The sequence below is a fragment of the Calidris pugnax genome, unplaced genomic scaffold (genome assembly GCF_001431845.1).
Source record: "Calidris pugnax isolate Ruff unplaced genomic scaffold, ASM143184v1 scaffold8, whole genome shotgun sequence".
Taxonomy (NCBI): domain Eukaryota; kingdom Metazoa; phylum Chordata; class Aves; order Charadriiformes; family Scolopacidae; genus Calidris; species Calidris pugnax.
Window position 1 is genome coordinate 20173707 of NW_015090830.1, and position 19025 is coordinate 20192731.

The following is a 19025-nucleotide window of genomic DNA, read 5'->3' on the forward strand; positions in this document are numbered from 1 at the left end:
AAATCCAGGAGCAGTCTTACACCAAACCCTGGGTCAGTACTGGTTTGGGTTTTGGAAGGTTTTGTTGTTACTGCTTTGCATGTTCAACTAAGACTGTGTCAGGCCTGTAAACTTTTTCAAATAGCTATGATTGCGTTGCCTTCCCTCTGCTGTTCAGCCATGAACTGCTCTTGTCCATCTGTCTGACTTGTTTCCTGCCTTCACATAGGGTGAGGTTCATCTGCATGCATCTGTAGCCATCTAATCTGAGCTCAGTGTCTAGACTCACTTTATGGAGGGAGAGAAGTGGACCTTTCTAGAGGGTGATTTGTTCTGTCCTAAAGCAGATACAGATATCTTAGGTCAAATTAATAATTTTTTAGATTGCTGAGTTTCCTCCGCTGAAAGTAAAGAGAGCTTGCACTGTGTCAGGTGTAGACTTTTGTCCAACACACATTTTTGGTTTTTGGACACTGACTCCAGCACAGCACTGATAATATAATACAGGTTCCGTATGCACAGATCCTGAAATGCCATGTGAAATGTCTAAGGAGCCTTACGTCAAGGAGATAGGAGAGGTTTGTGACACAAAGTGAAACTAAGAATTTAGGAACCACAAGCAGACCATGGGAACCTGGCTGAAGGAAAAAGTGTTCAATACGGGCCCTGTGGAAATACACACTCTTATTTTCAGTATTCTGTGTGGGGTTCACATAAAAATGAAGCACAGCAGTTTTCCCAGACTCCAGTAAAAGGGCTTAGGATAATCTGATACCTTGTACAGTAGGTCAAAAAATTAAGACTTAGTCTACAAAGAAATTCTGTCAAAAAAACAAAAGTACGAAAAGAACCACATGATATTAAAAATCTTAGATGTGAAAAATACTTCCTACTGAGGACTAGCAATTGTATGTGTGTTTGGTTGGTTTCAGTACTCCATTGTTGCCATTATGGATAGCCACAGACATAGGTGTTTGTGTTCCCTTAGAGGAGTTCATTGAGAACAAAAATCTTCCTGTATAGAGATCTCTGCACACCGGGCTTTGTTTGCGTACACTTTTCAAAAGAACAACCCCAAGTAGTTTTTTCTTCCTCTTGTTATGGCAACAGAAGTATCCAAGAACTATTTTAATTATGTATCTGCCTCAGCAACTCTGAACTGGGTTGTAATTGTTGGTAATAAGAAGTACAGAGCAAATGACTCTTTTTATCCCAGATCAGTGTTTGACATACACTCACTCTGTACTGGAATCTCCATCCTGGGAGCTCATTAAAAATGCATTTACTTCAAGGAGATGTAAGAATCAATTGTTCATTTGCAAAACAGCTCTATGGATTTTCCTCATTTTATTCCTTGCTTTCCTTTCTTACTTTGTTTTTCTTTTCTCTTACAGCTCCCTCTCTCTATATTCGAAAGAGGAAAGCCAGTGAGGACCTGTGAGCAATCCGGCACTTTCTGAAAGATCTTCATGCTAAAGGATAATCCAGAATTCCCTGAAGAAGAACATAGTGAATGTTGTGAGTTCTCAGCAGTGAATACATGTACTTGCAATTGTGTCATTTGGGGGTGGGACCTGCACTCTAGTGTTTGCTCTCATCCCTGTGGTGTACTGAGCATCTTCTTGCTCTGCTGAAACCAGAGGCAGATGTGTTTGGGTTGGGTTGCAAAGCCAGGCTTGAATTTCTCTCCCTCTCTCTTTTTTCTTTCTTTTCTTTCGTGTCTTCAGGGGCGGAATAGTGTTATCTAAGGAAAAATGTGGGGTTTCTTTTCCTTGGACTGCTACAGTTATTTGACATATTACTATAACTTTTTAGTTAAATATGTAAGTCTGCATTTGAAGCCCTTGTGACCGTGTAGTCTAACAAGAATGACAAATTCTGTTGATAACAGATCGGCAATCAACAGGTCAGGTTCAGGAGTTTTATATGTTCTTATACAATGGTTGGAATTATTTGGCTGCTTTCAAATTAGAGTAGTGCCAATGTGGTTATTTGCACCTGGTATTCCAAACTCCTATTGCTTTGATTAGATTGTTATATTAGTTTGAATATTTTTGATACAAATGCTCCTCTTGGAGGTTTGTGTTCATGGGAATCGGAGTAGCACACCGTTCAGAGGGCAATATAGTCGCAGAGCTAAGACCATGATCCACCTGCAACATTTAAAAGAAACTGTTCCCATGAGGGATGGCTAAAGAGAAGGCATAAGTACTTTTATGTTCATTGTTTTCTCCTGAGGCCCACTGCTCTTCTGGGTTGAAATGGCCAAATGTGCATGTCAAATGTAGACATTCTCACAAACAGAAGAAAACAAGAATTCTCTGCCAGCCAAGTTTGAGAATAATCTTTATTTTTGTCTTAAGAAGGAACCTTGAGAATTTCAAAATTAGGTAAGTTAGTATTTAAATCCTTATGCCCAAAGTACGCAGTGGTCCTTCAGTATGTTAGTGATAAAATAGCTACAGATTATTCCAGTTTGAGCAGATTAGTTTTTGCACTTTTCATAAATTTAGCAAATATAAATATATTTCATGACTGCTAGGTATGTCTTCTAGCTCCCTGGAAGTTGGATGCCCTACTTTGCTCTGCCTTTCCCTTTGGGTTCAGACTTTGGGAAGCAGATTGAGACAGATTCTAAGTGGTGCTGCCTTCCCAAGAGCCATTTGCAAAATAGATGTTAGAAGAAGACACTGAAAAATCTTCATTGTCTTTCCCCTTTCCCACATGCTTTGATCTACAGTGAAATAGTTAACAAAGCTGACATTCTGAGGTGTTAGTTACTAGTACCACTAAGTTGCCAAGTTAGTAACTCGTTAAGATGAATAAGGGGCCTCTGAGACCCAGAGCATCTCACTGTCTGTATATCCAAGCAGACATGACTATATCGGCTTATTCCCACACTTTAAAAGACTTCTTCAAAACTGCAAGGGCTTACTTTGCACACTGACATCCTAGAACAGAGGAGGGCAGCCTTAAATAATAATAAAAATAATAATAATGATTATGATGACAATAATAATAAAAAAACTGGCCTAGCATGCAATGCTGTTGGGATAACAGGAGGTGCCTGTTGAAGATATTGCAATCACCTCCACTGATTGCAACAGCAGCACCACCTCATGCTGAGAAGAGCGTTCCCCAGGTCCACTAAGGCATGTGGTGTGCCAGATCAGCCAGATAAACTGCATGAGGAAAGGAGACGATCATCAGCCATTACAGGGGATGGAATATCTGTCAGAGATGCTGTTGGTATGATTATTACATTCTGACCTGTCCTAAATGGTATAAAATGAGTCCGCTTAGAGCAGAGCATGGTGGTCTGCTGTTGTGTTGCCAAAACCTTAAATTACAGTCCTGAGGCCTGGGTTTGCACAGAAGCAGCAGCACTCTTCTCACCAGGTATGGATGGAAAGAAGTGCTCTTGAGAATGGCTCTCACACTGGTGTCCAGGACTGCCTTCTTTTGGGGAGTTTTTCGTAGGTGATGGGGAGCTCTTTAGAAGTTCCTTGAGAGCATATTTTGTCACTTGGCTCCTGCTTGGAGAGGACAGTGCTGCAAGCAGGAGGCGGTTAGCCAGGCTGCTCTTCTCCCCTCCCCTCTTACTTTTATCCTCTTGGGGAGATAGGAATACCAGAGATGAGAAGGGATTGTGTTTCTGCTGAAAGGAAATGCCAGCATACAGTAATTTTATTGAAAAATACTACTCTCTCTTCCCTGAGTGTTTGCAGGGTGTCATCACGGTAAGATGTGTGGAAAGCAATCAGACCTTTCCCATTGCAGGCGGTAGCTGTTTTCATCCCTTCCACCTCCTCCTCCTCCTGCCACCTAGGCATGTTTCAGGGGAAGGGGGGTGTGAGGAGGGAGGGGGGCAGTAGATTGGAACCAGTGTCTTGTATCCACCTAGAAACTGCCTGTTTACTAAACAGTACAAATTTCTCACTTCCTTTCTCCTGCTCTCCTCATTTGGATGAAGCACATTTCTGGAATAGCAGAGCTTGTACAAATCAAGTCCATATTCCTCTTCTGCAGGGAGAGAAAGGGATGTCAGGAGGATTTGTTAAGGAGGAACATTTATTTCACTTACCAAGGGGCAAAAACAAAGCGAGGCAAGTCTCCTTTGCTCTCACATGAGGGTACCTTGTGAATTCCAGCACACGGTTTTGTAATTTTCTGGTAGGATTTAGGTATCCTGAGGTGTTTTTTTTTTCCATCCTGAAAACATATGCCGCAGCTTTTTTGGAGTGCTAGCCGCACAAGCACAAACACATTCTGACAGGAGCAATGAATAAACTCTTCGTGTTCCTCACTCACAGGCATTTCTTCACTTTTTTTTTTTTTTTTTTTTTGGCGCTTATGTGAAAACCTCTGGCAGGGTTTGTGGAAATGGAAAATAAATCTCTAAATCCAGCATGTGTCAATAACTGAAGCGTCTTCAGTTGATCTCTTATCTATAGCTGTTATTTTGGGCAAGCTGCGGATGGCGGGATAGTAAACATGCCCGCTCCTCACTTCGACAGGCTCTCTGTGCCCACCTTCAGGCTGACCCCAGGGAGGATCTCAGGGACTTCAGCCATATAGGGTTTAGCCCTGGTCCCATCTCATTTTTTGAGCTGCCGCCTGCTTTCTCCACTCCTTGGCCCTCCTCGTTCCCCTCACCCTGGTCCTATCTCATCCGTACTCTTCCTTTGGCTGCCGGCTGTTTTTCCTGGCCCCTGGACCCGCGGCAGGGCTGGGAGCGACGGCTCCTGGAGCTGATGTCAGTGCCGCTTCCTGAACCGCCCGGCCGGGCTGGCGACGGCCGGGGAACACCCTCTCCCCAGAGCATCACCTTCTCCTCCTGCCCGCACTGCTGCTACGGCAGCCCCTCGGAGAGGACGCATGCACGAGGGATGAAAATTGAACGTTTGTCAGCCTTTTGCACTGGTTTTTCTGCCAGCAGCCATCTCCCGCACCTTGAGCCTCAACACCAGGTTTGTGGGGTGGTTGGAAGCGATGGCCGGTGTCTGTTCAGATGGTGATGAGCTGTGCACACCTTGGAAGAGCGATGGGAAGTTTTGACACAGGCAGCCTTAATGTTTCTGGGTGTCTTTGCTTTTTGAACTGCTTTGGTATCAGTATGCTAAACCCCTTCACGGTTTTCTACGGAAATTACCAGGCTGCTGACAAAAGAAAGAGCTGCGTGTGTCCGTTCTTCCAAACAACTGCCCAGTACATGCCACTTAGTATTTATGGGGAGAGAGAAAAAGGGAAGAATCGCTGTCATTTGAGAAATGTCTCTCAGAAGCGGCAGTAATTTATTCCCAGGCATTATTCTTCATTAAGAGCTACAGACAGCTGCAGCTTCCCTTTAAATAGAAATTGCACTCTGTAGGCATGCTATACATAGGGCTTCAGGTTTCTGACATTTCTCTGCCAAAAATCAGAAGTATTTCTCACCAAATAAATGTTTATTCAGAAAGTCTTATTTCCTGGCTTTTATTTCATGTCACATGCTTCCGCTGGCCAGGCAAGAACGACTCGAGGCTGACATTTGGGAGAGGAAGCTAAAACAGTTTGGGTTTCTTGCAGGGCTTCAAAAAAATGTCTCTGACCATAAATCCGGGCCTTCAGTTCAGCAGTTTATTTTATCTGATGAACATTGGATTAGAAAGGACGTTGCAGAAATACAGCAGAGCTACTGTGTTTGCATGGAAGAGAGACAGGCAGTGGTAGGTGTTCCTGGGCATCAGGTTGGCTCACCCTCTCTCCCATCTTGAAGCCACCATCCCCTGGGTGTGCAAGGGTGGCACACCTGCCTTGGTGGCACGCAGCAACCAAGCTGTTTCAGTGGTGGGGCATGCCCCGTACAGCCAGTGTATGGGCACCCACAGACAGCGTGCGAGAGCTGGGCTGTGTCCCCTTGCCCACCAGAGAGGTGGCCAGGGTGGCTTTGAGTCCTGCAAAAGGACAATGAGGCCGTAAGCCACCAGCGCTCAGGCACCAATGCAAGGCCAGACAACTTTTATTCATGTCTGTGCAGTGTCCCCAAATTTACCTATTTTTTTTCTCCACATACCTGCAGGCTGGCTCCTTGACTCAGGACTTCCTAGCCTGTCTTTTCCCCCCACTGCCTTTTCCAGGCTGGACTGCTGAGCTTCTTCCTCCTTTGTCTCCAGGGCTTATCTGCTGGATCCATACTTTCCATTCAGTGTGCCAGCCCCTGCTTCTCCAGTAGATGACTTTGCTGTCATAGCAGCCCCAGTTGGTTGCCTTTTGTAATCTGTGGCTGTCCTGTTCTTGTCAAATACAAGATGTCTTCTTCCTTCCTGTCTTCCCCCAGGTCTCCCCGCACCCCTAAGTTTATGGCTTACAGTATGCAATCCATGTATTAAATTAATTTTTAGTTAGGTCATTCGTTATTCTCTTGCTTTCTTCTCGGCCGATAGAGCTTCCAGAGAACTGAAAAGTTGTAATTTCTCCAGGGCTAAAATCCAAGTCTTTGATAGGCAGGCATGATGCCTGGGGCCACTACATGTTGCTACCGGTTGTCAGCTTTGTAAAACTTACCCTGCAGAGCAAAGAAATCTGGGCACAAAGATTGTTCTTCTCTCTTACTGCGGCAAGCTGTAGTTTCCCAGTCTGTTCTGCCTTCCCTTCATTGTCTTCCAAGCAAATGGCTGTAAGATTATGACTCCCATGTTTGGACTGAGAACAGCTTTTGCCTGAGCAAACAGATTTCTTTTTGGCAGTCGCTTTAACTGCTGCCCCAGCTTTTTGCTGTCAGCTTTGTTTCATGATTTGCTGTTAGAGAAGTCCAGGCAGTCCTAGAGCATTGGAGCGAGTAAATGAAGCAAGCAAGGCAGGTGAACGTGTTTGTTAATGATTACAATACCAGGGTGGCTGCAGTATGGTCCATGAGAGAAAAGCTTCTCCTGTAGTTCAACAGTGTAGCTTATGGTTGCTCTTATTTTTAGCTTGGCTGGTGGTGTTGGCTGGAGAAACTTGAGGTCCTTGCTTGCAGTGCTTCTTGATCCAAGAGAGTTCCAGTTTAAACCAAGAAGCACTGGGAACCAAACCTGGCCTTCACAGGTGATGGCATGGTGTGAAAGCTGCTTCAGTAATTGCTGACCAAAACATGGGTGTCCCACGCCTTTTAGAATATTTCTGCTGCTGCTCTTCCATCACTCCTCTGTTTCACTGATGCTTTACTGTGCTGCTGTGATAGTGAGCATCACAGGTGAGCTGGTTTGCCGCACCCATCATGACCCTAACAGTATCTAGTAGGCTGTTGATGCTTCTCTCAAAGGTGATAATGTTGGTGGTGGCAGCAGCAGGAAAAGAATATAAATTAAGCTCTCCGAGAGGGGAGTTTTTTTTCCATTTTCTGTTAGGAGTGTGCATTTAAAAGAAAAGGCTGCTGCTACTGGTAGGTGAGTTAAAAGGGATCACAAGCCCTTTGTAGCAGAAGACTATTCTGAACTACTTGCACATTCAGATTTATTCCAGGTTTTTTTGCAGGCTGCCAGGCACGTTGACCCTGGATGCTTATGTTGGGAAGGAATATTAGATACTCTTCAAGAAACAGGCAGCATTGATGCTATCAGTGTTCCTTCTCAGTGAGTTCTATGTTTCTGGTTGTTAATCAGCAGACACTGATGAATGTTTCATCAGTGAAATGTTGTTTCATGAATGTTCATCATGCACCTGATGGCACCAAGGTCAAGAGTAAGAAGATAAAGAAGCAAGTTGTTGGGATTACCCTTAGGTTGTTTTCCTGTTGAAGTGTCAGAAGTACAGACAGGCGAAGGAAACCTGAGGTGCTGTAGTCTTCTGTTTATTTCTAATTGGTTCTCCTGGCAGCTCTTTAAATAATCGAGAAACCCTCCCCACTATAGCAAGTAAAGTTTATTATTTAGTGCAGGTTATAACCAAGTTATTGCACTAGTAATAGAAGAAATCTGTTTGGTGAGTGAGGACTGCAGTAGATGAGGAGAAGAAGGTTACTCGTGCGTTTCTGTGCCAGGCAACCATCGGTCAGAATTGGAGTCATGATTTATAAATTCCCTTTGTCTCAATTCCAATATTTGGACTGCAGTGAATCTTGCTAAACAATTACAAAAGCTGTGCCAGTTGAGAGAAGCTGGGCAAAATGTGGTTTGGCTTCCCTGATGGGTGGGACATTGGTGAGCAGAGCTGCAGAGATTCCTTCCAATGGAGAGGTGTCCGCAATGGAGGCAGCAGGCAAATCATACTTTAAACCTTCAGCTGTCAGGAGTTATATCTATAACCTTTCCTCTGAACAGCTTGATTTAGAATTTCTGTTGCAAATAGTTCACAAAAAGAAACCTCAGGTAATGTAAACCTCTGATGAATTAAAAGCGAGACTCAAGGTGGAGCAACAGGAAGAGCACAGGAGGAGCTAATCTCATGTGTCACAGTTAACTTGTTTTGGGTCTATTTTACTTTTTTTGAAAGGAGTGCTGTTTGTTTGTTTTCTTGTAAAACCATGCACTGCGAGTGACTTTGTTAAAGAATCAGCTTCTTATGGGGGGAAAAATGTCTCTTTGTCATTTAGTCTGAGTCATGTACTGCTGTTGTTTGAGGCGGGAAGGTCCTCATAGCTCATTTCTGAGTTAAGACACATCCATTCTCTTAGACCTACAGCGAGAATTACCATGATTCTTTTTTACTTTTACTAGATCCATTTAAATGTTTGTATAACTATCTTTATTCAACCTGAGGGATAGCCTGCAGAGTGATCAAGGAGATATAAGTACAAGCACTTCCTTCTTGTTATGGTTGACCAGTAAAACCAGTTCAGCTAAAGGGGTTTGGCTTAGTGAGCAGTCCTGCAGCTCCTCATGACATTCGTAGAACGGGTGAGTGAGCTGCAGAGCTTTATCTGTCTTCATTATAGGGTGAAGTCTCTTCTTAAATTAAATGAAGCAGACAGTCTTCATTAGCTCCGGGTTTTCTTGTTGTTATTATTATTCTAATGTAATTATCACTTTTCTTCAGTCAGCCTTCTGCTTGCCTATTTACAAATAAACTCTTTCCATCTGGAGAGTATTTTGAGATGCGGAAGGTACAGTGAAGTAGTGAAACTATTGTTAGCACTGTGTTCTTCCTCTCCTCTTCAACTACCTCGAGTGCTATACAAGGAAATAGAAAAAACAAATACATGACAAGCATAATGGGATCCTCCTTTCAAAAAAGATTATGCAAAGGAAGACTGGTGAGTTATCTGCCTAAAAAGAGGGAGAAAGCATCATACATTGATCTGTAAGATCCCCGCTGTTACTCGCTTCGAAAAAGCAGCATTAAGAAGTGAGGAATCACCCCACTCTGCTCTCAGATGACAAGACGCGTTGCTTCAGCAGTAAGTAGTTCTTGGGCATAATGAAATACCTGCTGACTGCAGGGAGTAAAAGGCTCAGTCACGATGGGTACATCTATTTGTGCATCTGAGCCCCGTGCAGAGATTCCCAAGCTGACAAGGTGCTTTGCTCAGGCTAATTAGCCTTGCTTCTCCCCTTACATCTTCCCTGATTATGCTAATTAGACTGAGCAGGGTGCTGCCTGACACTGGTGAGAGTCAAACAAGTGTGTCTGTACAGCCTTACCCCGCAGTGTCCTACAAATGTCTGAGCCCACTCAGCACAAGCCCAGGAGTCTGTGCTGCACGGCTGTGCGGTACAGGTATTTCCTGGAGTTTTATTGTATGTGCTGTCAAGAATTACTCAGCCTTGGGTGGCTTGCTGGGACTACAGTAAAGGTACTAAGCATTAAGGAAGATCTTGAACAACTAATTGCCAGTAGCCTCCTTGCTCTCAGAAAAAAACATGCCGCTAGCTGTCTTCTGTCCTCTTTGGTTTGTTGTATGTGAATGACTTCTCCAGTTCTGGAGGTGGTGGTCTGGAGCTCCAGGGCAGAGTGGGGTGGTGAGGGGACAGAAGTATCCAGGCAGACAATCAGAATCAGGGGACTGAGGAATAAAAGTGTGAAGAACCCGGACTTCCTGCTTTTCATCCTATTTATGTGTGCAGGACTGGCAGAAAAGTGGGTTGGCAGGTTGAATTAGATTGTGAAACCTCGCTAATTAGCTGTATGTTCCCCACTCCACCTCTCCCTTTCTTCTTCCTTCCCAAGTGGGATTCTTGCAGAATGAAATGAGTGCAGGGATAGGTGACTAGTAATTTGGTGTTTTAACATTCAATTCTAGCTGATTTTATTGCAATATAGGTAAGTTTGCTATCAATTATTGTTTTAAAGACATTAACTGAGCTTACAGAAGACAGGTTTTAGAAGAAGCAATCAAAAAAACCCCGACAACCCCAAAGTGACAACAAATAGAACTATTTCTGCTCATTATAGTTGAAATGTCTTTTTACACTCCTGACTGTTCTTCCTCTGACTGGCACCTTCCTGAGAAACGCGGTTGAGAATGAATGCATATGTATACACACATACACACATGCCTAGCTATATATACATTGATCTTAGCGAGCCTGGAAATGTAAAAGCAAGTGCAAAAACGTATGCTGGTTTTGGCAAGTTGTTTGTTTTAGTTGCGCTGTTTCCTGATTTTCTTCATTTAAAAGGTGTGCTAATGTTCTGTGTATGAAGCCTGAAGTGTGATAGTTAGATCTCTTGTCAAAAGATGGATGTCCATGTTTCATTCCATATTGCGAAATGGTAGTCCTCAAAATATCATATCAAGCCACTACCATGAATAAATAGCTGCACTGTATTATTTTGGGGAGTAGCAGTTTCCGAGACAGTCAGTATGATCGCAGCCATTAAGTGAGTAGAAAGTGTTTTGAAAGAGTAGAAAAAGCTTTGTTGACTGAAATGGCTGGGTCAGAGCTGAAAAGGAAGAGTTTGCTGTTCTAAAACATAGCAGACATTTTAGACATTCTTATCGGGATGCTTCAGTAACGCAGTTGTGTGAAAGACTGATAAGGGAACCTGTGATAGCAGCCCTCATAATTTAAAGTGCCCGAACTTGGCACGTTCTACAGTAACGTAAAATAGTAATAAATATAAATCTCATGTTCTGGAATTCCCGGGTCTGCTTATTAGCAGATCATTGTGTAAACACTGGCTCAGTGTGTCTAGTATTAGAAGGATGTGTTTTGTTCTTGCAAAGGGATGTGTGCTGGCTCTGCACCCCGGGAGCATGTATAAAACAGGCTAGACTCAGATCGAGCTGTACTCTGCATTTTCTAGAGGAAGTCTGTTTTGTATAAACCACACATGGAAACAATATGTAGATAATTTTCAGTGTAATCCAGGTATTTTACCAGTCACCAATTTTAAATCACAGCTGTTAGTTACTGGTTTCACTCGAGCGGCCTAATAAGCTCTTGCCAGGAACACCTTCACAGGACAACTCAATCAGAATTGCAGATTTAATGTTGCTCCTTGGTCACATTGGAACTGGCAGTTTCCAGTTCGCTTCTAGATCTGCACCCATCAAGTGCATAAAATGGTTTAAAGGAGCAGGAAGAGCTTTGTTCACTGAAAGAACTGCATTTGAACTGGAAGTAGAGAGTGGCAGATGAAAGAGCACTGGACCACTAGTGTCAGGGGACAAATCCCAGTGTTGCCACCCCGTAGCCCCCGTAGGCTTATAGTAGCTGTTTTTTCTGGTACAAACTTGAAGCTTGATCCCTCTTGTTGACTTGTGCATGCTCGTAAGGCTGCCTGGCGTGTCAGGGCTGGAGCCTCAAAGCAGTAGAGAATGGTGTTTATCCATGGTCAAAGAGGGAAACCACTATGCCAACGCAAAGCCTGTGGTCTGATGAGACCAGAGCTAAAGGTAATGGGTACAGCAGAGGTGATCGCTTCTTCAGGAAAGCAAATGGAAGCAGGATAAATGGCCCTTGATTGAATTACAGTTGGTATTTTAAGGCTTACAGTATAATGCATTTAAGCTCAATGAAGGCATTTCTTTTTAAGTGTTCCTTCAAGACTTAAAATGTTGCAAAAAGAAAAGCAAACTGTCTGATTGTAGTTGTGCAAAGCTGGTGTGGTACCAGTGTAGCTGAAACTGAAATATGCACTCACATGAGCTCAGTCTCAGTGCCTGTATTGTGCTGGGAAAAACTGATTTGGTATAGAAAATATTTGTCATATTAAAGCATGTCTTTTTGGTTCTGTGTTTTTTTGTCTTTCCATTTTTGTTTTGGCGAAGATGGTGTGGGGGACGAGGAGTTGCAGATTGATGATTGTTTGTCTGTAAACTGTCTTACTGGAACGGAGACTGTAGGAGGCTTTCTTGTGGCTCTTAGTCAGACCAGTGCCTTATCAAAACAGTATTTGACCCTTAAAGATGCTACACGTGGCCCTCATCCAGCCTACCTGCCTGATCAGAGCAGACGGTACAATTATGTTTGCAGCAGAGTGGGAGGAACACACATTTGGGGTACCATTCCCATGTATCAAACCACTGTGTTCTTGAAAGTCTTCCCTTTCTGATAGCATCCTTTCACTTGGTTTGTTTTAATGTAGTTCAAAGGTGCACCAGGAAGGAGAATTCGATACTTGATGAAGGAAGTACAAAATGAGGACAGTGAGGTGTCCTGACATCACCGCATAGTACTTTTTCTGACGTTGCATTAATATGCAGTAACTTGTAGTGGTAGCTCTGCAGCAGCTCCAAACAAACACTGCAAAAACTTTGATCTCAGGCAGCGTTTGTCACTACAAATGTAATTATCTGTGTGGACCATCAATCTTAAGGCTAGTACTAACAGCAGTGTGGGAGAGCTCTTGGTATCTGGTCTGCAGCATTTCTACCCTGCTGATGTCAAACAGGCTGACAGCAGGTAGGAGACGGATGGCAGAGTTCAAGTCTTGCTGGGCTCATTACTTGCTCTCTGCTTCATGGTGGAGCAGGGGAGAAATTGTATCCTTGATCTTTCACCTGAAAGCAGTAAGAAGGGAGGAGATAGGAGGAGGAGTATGCAATTAGAGAAATAAAATGGCAATTCACACGCTGCTCTTTCATATAATCTCTTGCATTAAAAAGTAAATTCAATGAGTCTTGTCTTCTCATTTTCTAATTTTTTTTTAGATTCAGCTTAATAATAATAGGAACATGCTTCCCTTGGTAAGAAGTAATTCTGATACGCAAAATTTGAAACCTAAGGGTTAAGACAAGGGAAGTTGCATTGTTCTCATGAATAATGAATCATTTAAATGATTCCTGACTGGTTACCAATTACTTATCATTTCACAAAGGAAAAAGGTAAACATTTAGCCTTGGTAAGATTTGGCCAAATACTGTTAAGTGTAGCTGGATTTGAAGCACAGTGGCAACATCATGGGTTTCTTAGAGTGGTTCCCCCAGGAGTTTGAGAAGAGTGGGTAGACCCAAAAGCTACTCCAAGCGAAGGTCTGATGGTGTTTGGATCAAAGTATTTAGCTCAGGTCATGATACAGATACGGTTGGTGCCCGGTTAGAAAGCTGGAGTTCAGATCCCACTGACTCCCTTGCTCAGACTACTTTGGGCTTCTGTTTTAGTTCTGGCTTGTTTCTTAATTTAGGCAATCACCTCTGTGACGCATGCTGGTTGCAGGAAATCTTGTCCTACGCTGCCTTTTCATGAAATGTGTCTGCAACGCCTAGTGCACTGAACCTGGTCGAGGCAGGTGTTGCCTTTTGGAAGGAGAATTGCATTTCTTGGTTTCTATCATACCTTTAAAATTCTTTCCTTTCCTTCCCGTCTGCAAAGAGACGTAGCAGTGCTTAGATGTTCATGTGTTCCTCCTGCAGCCCTTTGCTCTCTTGTAGCCTGCGGTTTGGGATGCCTCCACCGGTAGGGCACTGCCTTGCAGTCAGGAGGCCCAGTGGCAGAGCCAGAAGGAAAAGCTGTCTGATGGGTGACTTGAGGCATGTCTTGACCAGTCAGTGCTGCAGCCATAAAATGGAGATAATGGTACTGATATCGCTCCTTGGTAAAGCATTATGAAATGTTTTCATGAGTATTTCTGCTCTGGAGCCTGGGTGTTTTTTAGCCTGGATTCCAAGGGAGTGAGGCGTGCATGGTGGTGATGATGTCTGTCTGTCTGTCTGCTTGTCTGTCCCCGTTCCCACTCTCCCATAACACTCAGTGTCTCGGCCAATTCCCACCAAATCCGGTAGGAAGTAGAAATCGCAAAGAGAATTAGAATCCTACAATATTCTTTGTTGTTGCTGAACTCAGCAGGCAGGGGAGGTGAGAGGCATGGGTTATTGCTGACACCGAGGGGGCAGAGACAGCCAAGCTCTGCCCCTGCTAACTCTCTTTGGCAGTGGCCAGCAGCAAGCACCACTGCTGCACCCAGCGGACCATGGCAGCCCTTGCCCAGGTGCCAGGCCAGCACAGCACAGGAGCAAGGCTGGGCTGGTGGAGGATGCCAGAGGGAAGATGGTGCAGAGGCGGGTGAATGTGGAGGGACAGCAGAGACGTGTGGAGCATGAATCCTGCTCTCGCTGTTCTTCAGTAGAATGGGACATGGTACTAGAAGGGCTCCAACACAATTTGTCGTTCGAAATCTGGGTGGTGGTTTTGTTTCTGGCTGCTCTGAACATGCCTTACTCGTATTCCTGGGATGTTTTCACTCCTCTTCTGTGCAGAGCTGTGTTCCTCTGCCACAAAGAGCTCTGCATCTTTCCTGGAACCTTCAGCAAGCTCCTTCCCCTCCACACTGCTCATGTTTTGCTTCTGCAGTGAGTGCAAATTTCGAGCTGCCTTCTATCCCTGTAACCGCGGGGCTTCTTCCCATGTGTCCCAAGTGGAAGAGCCTTCCCATTCTCGTGAAGAAATTCTCTCTTTGTCCTCATTATACACATTTAACACCTGGCAGGCCCTGTTTTCAGTGACTGCGGAATTTCTTCCTTGCACAGCTCTGTTTGTGCCTCCAGAGCGCTGGCCTTTTTCTCCACAGGACCTCTCACTTACTTGGCACAGCACGTTGGTTTTTTGTTGCTCTTTACATTGAAGGCAGCTACACGGTAGTAGGAATAATCACAGGGATGCAAATTTATTAGCTCATGTTTAGTAACTCAGTGGGAGCATGTGTTTATCTTGTACACTTGAGTGCTGTTTTTAAATAGTAGTGTATATACAATAGATAGATTTAAAGTTGTCTAACCAAGAAAACATCCTCAAGGCTGAAAGAATAAGCATGAAAGATATGCAAGAGTTGCAGCCTGGGTTTTAGCACTACTTTGTGTCTGGTGTGTTGACGTACATGACTGTAGCAGTTAGATGTCTCATTTATGCACCCAGATAAAGCCAAGTTTGAAGCAATCAGATTCATCTTGTGTCTTGGAAGTATGAGTTTTTACTTTTCAAAAGAGAAGATATTTTAAAATTGAATATTTATTTTTTTAAAAAAGAATATGTAAGTAAGCATCATTTCACTGGGACAAAGGGACAGGTAAACAAATGGCCAGCTGACCACAGGCTTTGTGGCTTTTGGTAAGATAATTACATGAAGATCAAGACTCTTTAACTACCTCCAGGTCAGTTGTTTTCAACTATGTTAGTTAAGGTGGATGTAAAGTTGCTTTAAAATGGCGGAACCATGACTGGGAAGGAACATGACTGGAAAGCATCAGTCATGGAAAAATACTGTATCCGAAAGTCAGCTTTGAAGTCTCTGAGTCTTTTTATTGACTTCATAGACTTTAGGTTAGGCCTTCGGTACAGAAAGTCAAGATCAGACACGTCTCTGAAATTATTTTTCAGGGATAATATGTGATGTTATACTTCTCTGCTGTTTTAATAAGAATTTCTCATATCGAACTCATTATGACTATTATGGCATTAGGTTTGTAGGCCTCGGTCAAAGTCCATTTTGGCTAGGTATTTGAATACTTAAATGTTAATAAAAAGACTCTGCAAACCAAAGAGGTTATAACGTGCCAGTGTATGTGTGCATGGAGGAGAACAGAGATTTCAGAGGGTGTGCGTGTTGGCTCCCAAATCAACCTGCCTTTGCAGTTGGCAGTCCGGGCTGTTGTGCAGTGAATGGACTACCTGCGGGGAAGATCATCTCTAACTTCTGACTGAAAATCCCACCTTTGAATCAAAGGGAATGTGACTAGTTTCAAATCTTTGTCTATTAGCTCATACTTTATTACCTTTCATGTTTTATTTTCCTGTACCTCCTGTTTGCATTGAAGTAAGAGCTGCAGAAGACTTGTTTATGTAGATCATGCTGTGCTTTCCTGACAAAATGGGACAGTTCCCTGCAATGCATTTTTAGTTGTTTTGCCCTATTAAGTTCCCAGTGTCCAGACCTCGTGGCTTCCTCCACTTCCCTTAATAAGTGTTGTATCATATTCATGTTAATAAGTGTTATATCATATTCAGCCTAATTTTGACTTTTTAAAATTTCACATTAGTTTTAATCTGTCCAAGACGCCATCTGACATAATTCTGTCTTACTCATTTGTGATGCTGGACGTATCAGCAGGGGTGAAAGCAGCAGTAAAGGGATATTGAAAATCAGCTGTCCCTTCAATACATGCTGGGAGGTGCTCCTAAGAAGTTGTCCACATGATATGTCAAACCCCATGTCTTGAGTAAAGTGCTGTGGACAGGCACGGAAACCTTGAGATGTTTAGGTTGATCGGAAGCAAAGGGACTGAGTCTTTGTTGTACTGGCTGACTGAAGCGATGTTGCTGCACTTCAGAATTTCTGAAAGCCTCATTTCATCACTCTGCCTTTAATTTCCTTGCACTACTCTCAGTTCTTTCTTATTTTCCTGTGAGTCCTATGTGGTCTCTCGACACTAAGTTTTCATTTCTTCCTTTTTATTTCCACAGTAGATGGTGGAGTCACATCCCACATGGCTCTGCCATCTGGAACAACTTCCCTGACTCGTATTCCTTTTAAGTGTCAGCTTTATCCTTGGCTCCTATATGTTAATCTTCCTTCTAATAAAACAATCACATCTTATGCCCAGAGGCTTCCAGTTCTTCTCTGCTCAGTCTTTCTCCTCAAGACACATAGCTTTTGCTGCCCTCTGATACACCAAGTATATTGTGACCTGTACTTACTGTTAGACAAGGAAGACCCATTTTAGAAATACCTAATCACGTACTTAAGTCTAATTCCTGTTCAGGACAACACTTAAAGGCACACTTACCTTTTTAACACCCCCTTATCCCTTTGATTTCAATTGGCTTCACTAATTTAACTTTAGGTACACATTTTAAGTACTGTAAACATGATAAAACCTCAGCTGTGAAACATGGTTTTAGTATTTAAAAAAAAAAATCAAACTAAAGCATATTGCACAGTCTGAAAATAATGAAAGATTAAAGCAGAGAAGTAAGATTTCAAATCTGATGCTACATCCCCTTTAAGTCTCATCTTGAAAACGTCAAACGTGCTGTAAAATCAAACAAAAATCCAGCAGCCTTGCTTTTCACTCTGTTGACTCAAAGCATTTTGTGCTGTACACTGAGATTTTCAGTAGTAGACATAGTATGCAGTTGTTCTTGCTAAATTAAGAATGTCTCATGCTTTCTGGATCCCATAGTAGAACTGCTGAGTTGCAATACTTGCATGAAAAAATTGAGGTTAGTTTATTGAGTGGTTGGACACAACTTGCAGTGCTACTGCTTTTCTCCTAGTCGCTCCCTGAAAGCTTCCATGAGATGAGGGGAAAATACAGCTAATAGCAAGCTGTGCCTGGGCACCACACAGTCCTGGCTTTGTTCAGAGCAGAGCTTTGGCATCTGGAGTGGGAGCTCGGTGCGTATTAGCAGCAGTACATTCATTGACATGAATTGCTGTCAGAGCAATGGAGGAACGCAGCTGTGTATTCTGTGAGGGCTGGATGTGGTCTCTCTCAGACTCACCGTGAGATCATGGAAGATCTGCTCAAACTTGTGTCTCAGACTGTAAGTCTTGGGTGTGAGGCACTGCAGTTGGATAACCACTCAATTTTGAAATAAATGCAAGCTCAGTTGCGGTTTCCCCCATCATTGCCCCTTTCTTACCATTTCCTTCGTTCTTCTAAGCAGAAGATCTGTCCAGAGAGGACACATAGTAACACACATCCTTCCTAATCCATAAAAAGTGAGGAGGGGGGATCCACGCTTGGCTTCACAGCAGCCCTTTAAAGGAGGCTCACTGAGAGTCCAGTCACTATTGAAATCGGCTATCCTCTGGGAGAGCACGTCACCTTCCAAGTGTCTCCCACCAAAACTGAGAAGGGGAAATGCATTGCCATTCATCCCCAGGAGTAAAGCTGCCCTGATGTGTCTGAACTGCACCTTAGGAAGTCACAGAGCTGCTGAGGAGAAGGAGTAGGGAAGGTACAGTCAAAGCAAAGTGGCTCAGAGTGCTCTTGCAGCCCACAAAAGCAAAGGTACCAATTAATTTATTATGGAAACCTGCATGGTGCTGCTGTGGCCCAACCTTGGGCAAATCACTACAAAGAAGTGTAGTCATAGGTTTCTCAAGGTGGTTTTTTTGTTTGTTTTCGTTTGGTTTAGGTTTTGTGCTTGGTTTGTTGTCCCTACCTAAGCATCCAGCTAAAGTCCTTGCAGTCATGCCCATCCTCTCCTTGCCCCAGATTGCTGGGCAGTGACTTCTCGTTTGCTTCTGGAGTGATGACATAGGCCGCGTTGTAGCATGAGAATATTTTTGAAGCCTGAGTGTGGGTGTACGATTGTCACAAAGTCGAAGGTTTTTAGTATAGAATTTGAACCGCAGTGCTTCATTAATGATGGGTTTGCCTTTGTCGTCCTTAAAATTGGGAAAGTAACTGAAGACTGTATAATGCTTGATTCCTTGTGGATCACGGGGATTGCACAGCTGCAAGCGTATTTGCTAAAGTCCTTTTAAAGTGCATTGCTTTTGTGCCTCTCACGTAGTTCCCGGTCCAGATTCCCATGAATCTCTACTTTTTTACCTCTCTTAAATGCTTAGTGGACGTGAAAAACCTTCCTGTGTGTGGAAGCGGAGGTGCTAATGCAAGTTAAAAAAAGATTCATGTGTTCCTTTTCCCATTCATCACAGTTCTTGGAGATTTTTGTGGAAAATTCACCACCCGAGGA

The 19025-nt window shown here is 43.4% G+C and overlaps 1 protein-coding gene across 3 annotated transcripts in view; it reads left to right on the forward strand.

The window, feature by feature from the left end:
- The window catches only part of ATXN1 (ataxin 1), a 221720-nt gene that overhangs the window by 135051 nt on the left and 67644 nt on the right, over nucleotides 1–19025 (forward strand). For 2 of the 3 annotated variants that reach the window (XM_014940746.1, XM_014940747.1), the window contains one exon: nucleotides 1374–1497. The gene's annotated coding sequence lies outside the window, so the exon portion shown is untranslated. Of the gene's footprint in view, nucleotides 1–1373; nucleotides 1498–7012; nucleotides 7048–19025 lie in introns of those variants that run through there. The other variant, XM_014940749.1, reaches the window with a different exon arrangement.